The 13299-nt window shown below is 40.1% G+C and overlaps 1 protein-coding gene across 5 annotated transcripts in view; it reads right to left on the bottom strand.

Annotated features, from left to right (window-relative positions):
* Window positions 1-13299, bottom strand: part of BBX (BBX high mobility group box domain containing) — a 166625-nt gene that overhangs the window by 140187 nt on the left and 13139 nt on the right. Inside the window, exon 1 of one of the 5 annotated variants that reach the window (XM_071561713.1) lies at window positions 9073-9155. The exons of the other annotated variants lie outside the window; for them this stretch is intronic. The gene's annotated coding sequence lies outside the window, so the exon portion shown is untranslated. Of the gene's footprint in view, window positions 1-9072; window positions 9156-13299 lie in introns of those variants that run through there. 5 annotated transcript variants of the gene reach the window in all.

Here is a 13299-nt window from a genome sequence, read left to right as displayed (position 1 = left end):
GCGACTCTTTACAGATACAAACCACGCCCGTGGTCTATGTAGAAGCACCTCAGTTGATGGGGTACAATACTGGCTTGCCACTAACAAACTCTGCTATTCCTGCATTTGTCCTGCACTCCTTAGGTTAAAACACAGGTTAGCAGTAAGAGTATTTACATGAAATCCTCATGCTGTGAAATGCAGCGACTGCAGAGCTGACCCACTGCTGCTTTTCTACCAACACATTTTGAATGGCAACAGACAGGTACAGTGGCCCACTGGAGACTGTAACACTTCCAGTAGCTGCTGTTAAACTTTAGAGAAGTCACCAGTTGCATCCCTGCATCTCTCACCTAGCTGACCACTACTGCTGCTCTCTGGGACCCTGCCTGGTACAGCCCATGAAAAGGGAGGAGAAAAGCAGCAAATGTTAGTTTTGGTGCTAAAAAGACCTGAGAGAGGGAAAGTATGGTCCTCTAGGAGCAAGAGGGTGCTGTAACAAGTGATCTGGTGGAGTTCAACATCATCTCCAATGTTCACATTTTTGTCAAAGTGATTCCACTATCACCATTTGATCTTCTGCTTGGGTGTACATGTGGCCTGTGAACTTACTGGCATCACTTGTAAACCAATGCAGTGTATAAACCACACAGTCAGATTAACTCCCTGTCAATGGACACCTATGTTAACCTTCAGCACACTAATTGTTCTGTTTTTTTAATTTTACTTTTCCTACCAGAGATGGGGGAAGGCCATGGGGGGACAGGAGAATGTTACACACAGCCTTGATACTACACGGACTGGCACATACCAGATACAAACACAGGTACTTGGCCTCAGTGCTGACTTACTTCTGTATTTCACATACATTCCCAAGGGCTCTAGTTTTCAGTGACAGCTTCTTTTAGGAAGGGTAGAAGAGTTGGGCAAAAATTCTACCCTGAGCACCAAAGGCAATAAGCTCATCCTCCCCTGCCTTACCCTCTCCTATAAAACCCAAGAACAAGTCCTCTAATAAGCAGATCTTATCTCCAACTAGTTTTCACTTTGAACAGCAACAAAATGTATTATAAAAACAAATACCAAGTTAATTGAATAATAATTTCCCAAGTACTGTTTTCAACATCCAGTGCTATAAAATAAATCCATAAACAGGATTTGCAGCCCGCTAGCACAGGAAGAGTTGTTATTGCAGCCCAACAAGATTTTGTCTCTTGAAGGACCGTCCAGGATGTGCCCTTGTTGCATAGGGCATGAACTGTCAGTGACTGGCCTCAAAGATGCCAGGTAGTTTTGGTAGCTCCTACACACAGCAACCTGATTTGAGCCAACAAATTGAGTGGCAGGAACTCTAACTACAGCACCCTAGCCCAGCTTTGCACAATCTAACCCACCCTTCCTCAGTGCAAGCTACATGGGCACACACAGAGCTCCAACCTATCGCTGCCAAACCCCTTCTGACACTTGCTCTGCCTTAGCGAAAGCACACTCAGGTAATTACAAAACCATCTAGACACACAGTCTTAAGGTTTGAGATGATGCCAGGTTTTATCAATAGGCTGCATTTCAAAATGCTACATTTTAACAAGGTGCTTCGAAAAAGTAAAGAATCTTTCCAGTTTTTCTTTAAAAGACACTGCATGCAGCACAGCCAGATCTTTAAACCTCAAAATCCCTCAAATCAGACTTGGGAGGGATGCAAAGAATTCCTAGCTTTGTATATATTTGTTTGATTCTCTGCCTGAACTCTTTATTGAGTTGGGCATTTACTACAGACGAGTGATACCCTGCATTCCCAAGTTGGTCATAGAGAAGAGAAAGCACTCAGCGCCTCAGTAGGAGATCTGGTGGATGGGACAACTCCAATTGTCCCTGAATTAAACAAAATCAACAGAGTAGTTGAGACATTTAGGAGAGGGTTTGGCAGATAGTGAGGGAAGACCTTGGGTTTCCTGGAAGAAGATACTTACACTTGAGAGAGACATATGCCCTGTGCAGTCCTCTTCACCTCTCACTCTATTTCCTCTAGTAATACTCGGGTTAATTTGGACATAATTCACCAGCAATTGCCAAACTATTCAGTAATCTTTACGAGGCCTCCCAGTTCACTGTACTAACTTCATGCACACCACAAAGTAGCTATCCTCTTATGATCATTTGTTCGTCACTGCTGAGAAACATCTCCATGCAGTGTCCACTGCTCTCTGGGAAGTTGGCTCTGCCCAATAGTGCACATGTCACCATACACTCCGGAGCCTTTTTCTGTATTCAACCTGTGGTCAAATTAAAATGAGTTGTTTATACTACTCTTTCTAACCCTGGTATTGTCATGATCATTGACCTTTTGTTCATAAAGAAACTTAAGAGTCAAACTTTACCTTGATACAGTATCCCAAACACACAGCAGTAGCAAACCCTTTGCAAGACACATTAAGACCCATGTTTGCAGCACACAGGGAATACACTCAGGACTGTTGCACACAGACACCACAGTAATGTATGATGCCCCATCTTAAAGTTTGAAGCTGATTTTGTAATCGTATTTACATACATGGAGGGTTTTTTTGAGAATCTCACATCAGCACAAGTGACCCACTGTGTCGGAGCTGCAATGGGAACAAGGCATCTATCCCACTTGTGTGACTGAAAATTTCAAATAGAAGTAATTACAGATATAGCTTGGTTTCTTTCAATAAGCACCAACTACTTAAAAACTCACAGCTGACAGTAATTTAAATACTGATAGTCCAAACCTATTAGTACATAACTGTAAATTATGCACATTTTCAACTGCATTAACAGATTTCAGTTGTAAGTTCATCAAATGCTGAATCCTTTCTTAATTATTTACTTTCTAATAATTATTTTAGGATGTTTATGTAAGAACTAAAATTCCTTTCAAATTAGAGGCAAGGGAAAGGTGTAACCACGGAAATCACAAAATTTTCCATTTGAAATTACATGTATCATCTGACTGCAGCCATTAAAATTACTCAGGTCAGTCCTAACAACAAAGATTTTACTAAATTCCATCCATTCCTGCAAAGACGTGTATAAAAAGAAATGCTTCTGAAGCTCACATAAATTGGCAAGATGATGGTATATACTATTCCTTTATAGCAGCTGCAGAGAATACTCATCTCTATCTTGTCCTGTCACCCCTTCCCCTAACAAGCTGTACTAACACTAGTGCAACAGGTCTGTAAGTCACTACACAATTGATTTTTAAATGTTCTTAAGTTCCTTCCACCATTGTTGGAAAAATAACAATACTATTTCATACACAAACATGGAAGAATTTTCACTTCATTCACCTTGCATGGCTATTCCAGATAACTCCAACATATACACTTAGAATGTTTTTCTACATCATAATGACAAGCAACTGACAGGAGAGTTGAATTATTTTCTCCCAGTGTCTGTCTACTAATTCAGCAAACTACCTATTCTAATTTCACTTTAGTCCTACTGAATTGCATTGTCTGTCCACATAAACAGTGCTGTCCACATTCCCAAAGATACCTAGTTAATATTCATCTGTCCTCTCATTCAAAAAATAAAAATGGACATTTGCTGATTTAAAATAAAATCTCATCACAAATGAAGAGACTCACAAGTCACAAATGAACACTTTGTGGTCCACTGAATCAGACAATCACTTCATCTTATTACTGCTTTTTTCGGCATTACTTCTGCCAACTGAAATCATCAAGTCTACAAGACAGGACAAAGATTTTTTTGAAAATTTGAAACTTGGAACTCAAAGTGCAAGGTTAAGCAGGCATGAGGACATATAACTATAGGTCTCATATCATGCCTTTGGTAAGACATTCTTCATTAGTCCCTTACCCTTTTGCAGTGCTTTACATCCTGATCACACAGTTTCAGGAAAGCACTGACCATCAGCAGGTAAGTAGAAACAAAAGCAAGAAAAAGTGGAACAAGAACTCCAGCAGCCTTAAGAAAGATCAGGATACTGGGAACAGAATGAATAAATGTCAGCCTTATGTTCTATATACCACACAACACAATCTCCCTAATTAGGATAAACTACATTAATTATTTCCAATAATCCCCAAATGCTGACACTTTTAATGCTGTTTTGATTCTTCAGTTTCCATAATAAAACACATCTGCAGCCTCACTGAAGCAGCAGAGAATTCCTTCACTTCCCCAGTCCCTCAGCCCTGCTGCTGTGTCCCACCTCATGACCAGCATTCCCACAACGTCAAGGTGAGTCTGCAAGTTAGGGATGCTCACTGCCAATTTGTTAAAACTGTGAAGCTCACACACCACCAAGTTCCTTCACTGATTCATTCCCATTCTCCACTCACAGTGACAATGCACTTTACAAGCAAATTATCATCACCAAGTGAAAATAAAGGTTCTGTCTGTTGACAAAGTAAGAATGCTTGAACTTCCTGTTTTGAAGTAAGATTCTTGAGGACTGAATCTCATTCATTTGTGAAAATTATTCAGAAGTCTAAGAAACACAAAAGTGGGTTTTTGAAATTTTGGCCTAACTTGCTTATGACCTGAATGCACGCAACTAGCAAAATCAGTTTATTACCTTTTATTTTCCTTGAGACCTCGGCTCTAGTACAGAACAGTTAGATCCTGCCACCTTGTGGGACTCCATGGATTTCCCTGAAAGCTGGTATCATCAGTAAGCTAGTGAGTTAAAACAAATAAACATTCAGGATTTACTTTCCTTGTGATTCACCCTGGTGAATGTTAAAGTAAGAGAGAAATATTTACGGAGAGGGCATGCCATTTTGAATATTTGCTGGTTCATTATCCCAGCATTGTTTATATAGTTGAATTGCTGTATTTGGTAGTCTTGTGGAGGGTGTTCTAAATATTTAAATAACTGTCAAGAATCCTAAGTTTTGGAAGCTGATGCATCTAAGTTTAAAATAACACTGTGATCAAATACTTGTCAGCACTAGTAAATTTCACATATTTGACACAGATTCCACACAGAAATAATACAAATTCAGGCTGAAAATTCTTGCACTGAGGTGCAATTTTGAAAACAAATAATAACCTCAGTCTCATAAAAAAATTATGCATATGCTTAACTTTTAACACAGTGATAACATGCCCAGTACTCCCAAAAGATCTGATTCCATGCTTTTACTTTTTAACTGTAATTTGACTTTCTATCTTATGTTTTAACTCTCCTCATTTGCCTCCACTTCTATCATACATGGCCAACATAATAAATGAGTGAAGTTCTCCAGAGAAGGATAAGACAATTGGAATTGAAGAACTTTTTCACCACAGTAACAAGAAGGTGAAGATGCACAGATCTTCATACTCACGTCTTTCATGCAGTTTACTGCCCCTCATCACACCTACTTCATGGAAGTGCAAAAGACAAGAGCAGAAGCAATCAATGAGAAGGGATGAGGTTCTCTTCTTATTTAAGCAAAACCTCCACTGCTCCAAATCTCAAAGAGGAAAAAGCACATGTGACTCCATGAACCTGATAACAGCCTCAATGAACCTACTCCTGTCCACTCTTGGTGCAAGAATGGTTAGGGAGCACTTTTTCCCCAATATCCAGCAACTGTTTCAGTGAACTTGTTGGAGATCTACCATGCTGCATACGTGATGCCAATTGCAGCAAACTTAACTCCTTGGAACTTCCTTCTGCTAAAGGAAAAACTGTCAGACACTCAGAACAGCTCTTCCTGGTGTTACAAGCAAATCATCTCTAGTAAAGGCCTTAGTAGCTCATAAATAAGAATAACAATTACAGACCCACAGCAAAAGGAAATACATCAAGAATGTCCTTTTTAATCCCCACACAGACTGAATTTTTGCTCAAGACTGAAACAATGACAAAATGTCAGGCTACAAATCAAGTTGGCACAGTATATCTGAGGGACAGAAATTTTATGTTCTTAAATATAAAATTTCATGATCTCACAAGCTTCCCTGGTAACTGCACAAGTCAGGTTCTCTCTGACAGCCATCATATGACTCCACACGCAACCCCTTACCTCCTCCTATATATTCATAAAGTCCTAGTAGCCAGAAAATTAACTTACAAGGCAAAGTTCAGAGGTGTCCATGACAATATCTGACCACACCTCAGCTCTAACACAGAGAATCTCTCCCAGACTGAGGTGTGTCTGAGTCCTGACTGTCTGGAAGACACCAAAATGCCCCTCACAGCTGACCTTACCCAATCTCCACTACAGGAAACCCAGACAGACAAACTGCCAGGGAGCTCTACGAGACAGTCATTGATCTGGAGTTTCAGAGAATCAGAACTGTAGGGCACACTCTGCCAACTCCAACAGTCAGAGCCTTGCAAGGACTGGACATGCCAGTCACCACTATTCTCTTACCTTGCTCTGGGTAGTAGGAATAGAGACACCTTTTTATCCAGAGCTGTTTGATTCAGACTCTTCCCTGTTCCAGAGCACCATGATGTTTAGTCAGTCTCACTGTAACTGCAGACATGTATCTCAGAGCCACCTTCAGTCCTTGGCTACAGGGAAAAAGCAATAGCATGCTCTAGCAACAGAATGGATCAGATCCAACACCCACTGCAGGTCTCAGTAACACCATAAAGCACAAGAAGAAAAGAGTAGGACCCTACAAGAAATTCCCTTTTGATACAAGTGAATCATATCCAGCCATATCCTCTTATTTTCATTTTATTTCTCTACTAATCCTATATTCTGCAGTGTTACTAATCCAGCAGGAAGATCCCTGAGCTACGTTTTTGCTTTCCTACATGCCCATGGCAGTGTAACTGCAGTACCAGGGAGCTGAGCTAGTCTCTTATTCTTCCACATGCTTTGAAACGAGTGGAAGCACAGACACACTTCTCATGCCCTGCCTAGGCCATCCCCTCCTGAGTAAGTGTAACTTAGTTGGACCTGACAAAACAGAACTCCAAAGCAGCAACAGAATGAGAAGTACCTGATGATTTTCAGTTCTCACTCTTGTCCACAACATTCTGAACACCAGTAGTGAAAACTGACCAGCATTAACTTTGCTTAAACTTGTGAATTCTCCAAGGAGACAGAAGCATCTGGTCCAGGTCAAGAAAATGTCACAACTTGGCTTGAGCCTGGTTCCCATCTGAAACCTACTCCCTAGCTGTCAGGGTAAGATTTGTTTTACTTTTTCTCAGAATATTTATTTTTCTACAAAAATATTATTTGATTTTTGCAAACTTTTATTGAGGGAACTTTCCAAGAACTTACATAAATTAATTATTGTATTCATGTATTAACTGGATGAAGAAGTATTTAAAAACAAGCAAAAAACCCCAAACCAAAACAAACACTATAGGATTGGGCCACTTACTCCTTCTGTTTTTTATTTTATCTATATCCTTATTATCTCCTTTCACTGTCAACTGTTTAGCCTCACATTTTAAGGAGAAAGGAGGAAAGTTCTGAATGTCTCACTGCTTGAGAAACACCTCTAAAAATCACTCAGGTTACAGAATTTACAAACTGCTCTATGTAACCAGCCGTATCAGATTTCCAAGAAGAACCTCCCTGCTTCATAAACTGGAATACACCCGCAGATCCATCTTCACCATTGTTTCATTGATGCCAAGCCACAACAGCTTACCCAGAACTGTGCACGTGCCCAAGGATTGGTGCCAAAATGTCTCAGAGCAGGATCAGGTCCCTGTAAGATTAGCTGCATGTAGGGCTTCAATCCTGCAACTGCAATAGCTCAGGGAGGCTGCTGTGACAGGGGCATTGCAGGGCTGGGCACTAAAATAATCAAGTATATAAAGATCTTTGTCTTCTCTACAACTGAAGCACAATTCTTAAAAATGAACTGAACAAACAACTTTTGTATTGGTGAAATAAAAATCAATTCTTTGGACAACAAGCAGGACCATCATTCTTCAGGCCAAGCTCCTTAAAATCTATAGGCTGTTTTCCCATTTTTTGTCTTCTTGAGTTGTTTCTTAGAATTTGTTTTTCTGTTGTTTTGTTTCTTTTTTCTCGAAGACACATATTTTTATTCTAGTATTTCTTTCTCTTCTCCCTCAGATGAAAACCTACAAAGCTCCTGTCTTAAAAGTAAGCCCAACACAGGAAAAACTCAGTCCAAAAGATGCAAATTTGTCAGCAATTAAAAAAGGGTCAGCAGTTAAAACATCTGATAGTGCTAGCTGAACTGCAGAGCAAAGATGGGGGATAGCTCCCTTGAGATCTACAGATTTTTACTGATTATCTTCTTAGCTTTCTATCATTTTATTTCTCAGTATAGCACACAGATGGCTGGGTTTGAAATTGGAAGGTGAACAAGATAGAGTTTTCCGTGAAATCAAGTTCTGGTATGGTCAAGATTGTACCAACTGAGAAAGCTGCACATGTTTAAAACCTTAGGGTGGCAGAGAAGTCCACAGCTCTGAACTGTACTAGTCTCAGAAATGAAAACACAAGATCAATGAGTTCTCAATCTAATCTGCTTTGAAAGACAGTCATCAGGCTTCTGTGTTACTGATCTAATACAAAACTATAAGTTCAGATCTGGGACCTGAACTCCAGAGTAACCCACAAACACCTACACCACCACAATGCCAACCTCCTTCCACACCACTTGTGTCAACCCTTAGAGTAAGAAGGTCAGGCTGGACAGCTGAACTGAACACACGGAAATATCTGGGTATAGACCAAGCCTGTGCATCTCAGTTTCACAGAATTAGGAATAACAGAGGGCAATAGTCACACAGCACTGAGTTAAGAAAATACTCTGGACTGGAAGAACAAAACACTAGGCCCAAAAGCTCTGGGCTGCAAGGTTGTTTTTCTATCCTGCAGCACAAACTCTTAAATGTAGACGAATTCTGAATTGAACTTGGATGCTAACAGACTTCACAAATATGCAAGTTCACAATTACTTAACCAGTAAGCCTGAAATCAACAGGTAACAGTCCATCATTCTTTTTCACCTACCAATACTGGAAAGTAATGTGCACATACACGAGGCAGATGCTTTAGTAACAGAGAGGCAGCTGGTATAGTAAGTTTAACAGTCACATAGAAACTTCGAAGAAGTTCAGGAATTCTGTACTTGATTGTGCCACCAGTCATCTGATCTTACCTGAACATCCCTGGGTCTACTCTGCAATCTGCAAAACAGGGGTGGGTAGTGGTGGTTCTGAAATGTTTGTAAAATGTAGTTAGCTGATGCCTGCAAAAGTACACAACAGAAGAGCAGTGTTATTATACCCTAACAATATGCTTTTTATCAAAACATGTAACATATAAATGACAACCCCACTGTGTTCTAAAGTACACATGCTCAAAGAATTTGTTTATGTACCTGTTTAGAAAGTTAATTGTTTTGACTCTGATAGAATGAAATTCTAACAGTCAAACTGCAGACCCTCTCTCTAGAGAAAGAAGCAGGAATCTTTTTCTAGATCTTCATAAACAAACAAAACAGTGTAGAATTCTCCTAAATATTATATCATCACCACAATTAATGCAACTACCATTTTACTCTATGATAGGGCCAACACATCATGATTAAAAAAAAATAAATAACCTGGACAAGTCTTCTCTACTTTCTGCCCTGTTTTTCTACCAAGTTTTTCTTTCAGAGGCTGTACAACACTCTACAAAGGAAGAAGGCATCATTATCCCAAGTTTGTAAATGAAGAAACAGAGAAAGAGGCAGCAATCTACCCGAGATCATGAAGCAAGTTAATGGTAAAAACTGCAGCACTGGCCAGCAAGCTTTTTTTATTCCTGTTCCATATGGCACAATTTTCACCCTTTGCCAAAATCCTTGAAGGAAGCACTAACCTTTCATTTGTTTGTTAAAATATAAGTGCAGAGTTGGAATGTATTTGCCCTCATTCCTCTGAATATATTTGAGCCTAAATAGGAAAATACACTAGACAGAGCACTGTGCGTGCCCCAGGTTGTATTTCAAGAAGTTTATCCAGTGTCTGGGACACACTTTACTAGAAACTCACTCCAGGATCACTTTTTCACTCCTTGCACCTTTAAAGTATAATTTATGCACTATTCTATTACTTTGTCTACCTTAGAAAATAGTCTTGCTTCAGCTATACCAGAACACAATTGGACCAAGTACTACAGACAGCGCCAGGACGTAAATCTATAAACAGCAAGTGACTTTTTTTTGTGTGTGTTCACTTTACTTTCACTCCAATTATACCAGCATACTTCAAAAGACAAAAAAGTAAACTTACATCTCTGTGAAAGGGATTTTACTGCTTTATTTGGTCTCCATAGCCAAAAAGGTTGTAGTGGCACACTCTTATCTTTATTCTACGGTTACTGCATACTTTCAGCCACATTTGTAAAACAGGAAAATTCACACCAATCCCCATTATCACTATACTGGTAAAGTACAGATGATGTTTCAAGAACCTTGAAGAGATTCATGGAGCCTTTCTTAGAAGTCAGAATTTAACTTTCACTGAAGTCTACAGCAAAGCTTCCACTGAAGTCAACTGAAGTCAGTCCTAATGGGGCACAGCTCCTGGGCAACAGAGTAGCTCTTTTTCTGAAGGGGAGGTGGGGAATCACACAGGTGGTTTGCTGCCTCCATCACTTTTAGGGGTGTGGGAGAAGACGCACTTGGGAAAGTGACAGAATCTGGTTTGCAGACAGTGAATAGTATCTATGATACTCTGCAAAAGACATTCCCCTGCAGTTTAGCTTATGTACAAATTCAGAGTGCTCAGGCTAAGACGGTGCACCTGCCTTTCTACTCCGTGAGAGACACCACAAAAGCAGACTGCTTAGCAGGGACACAAGTTTGGTTCCGCAATGCTTCTGGATGCGAAGATCCAATTTTTTAAGTTCTTGAGTATAAAACTGTTACAAAAGAGACTGTCCTGTCATCCAAGTATCGACTGTTGGTGGGTTATTTCACTGAATTCATCTATCTGGCTAAATCTCCAAAGAAAGGGAAAAAAGTGAGTTTTAATTGAAGTGATAGGACGATACCACCACATCCCCCTTCCCAGTAAAAATCAGAAAGGAGTGAGGATATCTCATTCTTCCAATCAAGTGTTACTGATGTAGTTACAGTGATGTTTTAAATACACACTGCTTCTAGCTGGTTTTGCCACAATCCCCACGATTAACACAGCCAAATTCTGTTCAGCAGCCTCAGTGGAACTGCACAAGCTCATATCAACCCTGATTTCTGAATAAAGTGAATTTTACATCCAGATTTTTTAGCCTGACCAGTACCCCTTTCAACATAACCTAGCAGGAACACACTGCTAAACACATGCTAAGTAGCAGGTTTCTCTGAGACATCTCAGACAGAACACCATCAAAGATACCAATCCTCCAGAGAAAATTTGGGCCCAAGTACTTATTTTCTGAAAGGAAAGAAAGCCTCAACATTTCACATGTCTAAGGAGGAGTGTGAGCAGGGAAGGAGCAAGTTAGAACAAGAATAATTCAATACTATAGAAATGCAGTAACTATAAAAGCTGCTGCATTATAAAATCATAGAATCATCTGGGTTGGAAGTGACCTTAAAAATCATCTAGTTCCACCAGCCTCCACGTGTCCTTGCCATGAGCTGGGGCACCTTTCACTAGACAAAGTTTCTCAAAGCCCCATCCAATATGGCCCTGAACACTTCCAGGGATGGGACAATCACAATGTGTAGTTACCATCACAGCAAAGAATTTCTTCCTAGTATCTAATCTAAACCTACTCTCTTTCAGACTGAACTCATTATTCCCTCTTGTCCTATCACTGCATGTTCTCGTAAAAGTCCCTCTCCATCGCTCCTGTAGGCCCCCTGAGGTACTGGAAGGCTGCTGCAATGTCTTCCTGCAGCCATCACTTCTGCAGGCTGAACAATCCCAACTCTTTCAGCCTGTTCTCATAGGAGAAGTGCTCCAGCTCTCTGATCAACTTCCTGGCCCTCCTCTGGACTCGCTTCAACAGCTCCACATCCTTCTTATGTTGGGGACCCTGGAGCTGAATACAGTACTCCAGGTGGGATGTCACAAGAGCATAGCAGAGGGGGAGAAGTACAACATTCTGTTTAAACACTTGTGTGAAAACAAGACCTCATCATTTTAGGGCAGCTAAAACATGAATGCTTCAGCAACAAACAGTTTCTATCAAAAACATTGCTTAATACTGTATTTTCTTACTGATCTTGTACCAATTGCACATGAAAATGAAAATGACGACCCTTTAATCTCAAGGTAAGTGATTCACGTTACTTTGGTTTGTTCTCTTTAGACTAGGTAGTACTCAGGGGTTTTCCCATTTCAATTTTTAAGGAAGGTTTTCTTTTTATTGCTTTATAAAAATTGACTGGTTTAGATATTTGGACCTGCAGTAGCATTTTAACCTTTGCTTCAATTTTCTTTCAATTTCTGTTTAGCTTTCTAATCTTATCTTTATATATTTAGTAATACAAGACCTCAATAACTGCTGAAACTTTGAATACCCTATACATTGAACCAAGAGAACATGGCAAAACAAGATGAAGACAAGATCACAAATTCCACATTTGTGCTGGCAAGAGAAGGCCACAAAACCACTTTTTGAACTGTGTGACTCCTCCTTTTGTGGGGGCAGGCAAAACTGCAATATATGAGTAGTTTGCCCCCAGGCCTCAGACACACTCTACATTTCTGAGCACAGCCCTTCTGCTACCTGAGGTCTAACTCTGCATTCCTTAATGGTCACAGATACTGCTACACAGTTCACCTGCTGCAGAAAAACCATGTCGAGCTGCAGAGTCAATATGTGCAATCAAGCTCTTTGACTGCTCAGATGCTATTAATATTTTGGTAGGGTAGGGTTCTTTATCCATGTCAGCCCACAGAGTTGCTATGGTCTATTTACTAATATTTTAATTTATTAATTTATTTCCCCCCCCCCATCTAACGCCTTAGTAATACATGCATGATCTCCTAACAACATGGTTTCACTTTTTGGTTTCTGGACACCAGTAGTGCTATAGATTCCTGGATGCTGTCAAGTCCACTCTCAAGTGAGAGCATAAATTAAAGTCACAGTCCCAAGCCACACAGTCAACAAGAAAGCTTGCAACAGCAATTTTAAGATAATGACTTAAATTTTTTTAACGTTAAGTACGTATCTGTGGAACCAGACAGGTACCTGTTGGTCTTAACATCCTTTATATCTACATCTTTTAGAAGCTACAGAGGGGTCTAGCACCCACCCAAAAAAGTTAATACGGCCACAGTGTTACCCAGTGAGCTACTCTGCCTTCCTTAATGGTGAAAGATACCACCCAAGGCACCTGCTATTACAAACAGAAACTCTGGATAACAGATAATGAAGTAAT

Source organism: Pithys albifrons, chromosome 1 (genome assembly GCF_047495875.1).
Source record: "Pithys albifrons albifrons isolate INPA30051 chromosome 1, PitAlb_v1, whole genome shotgun sequence".
Lineage (NCBI taxonomy): Eukaryota > Metazoa > Chordata > Aves > Passeriformes > Thamnophilidae > Pithys > Pithys albifrons.
Note: the sequence above shows the minus strand (reverse complement) of the source record. Positions and strands in the feature narration are given on the sequence as shown.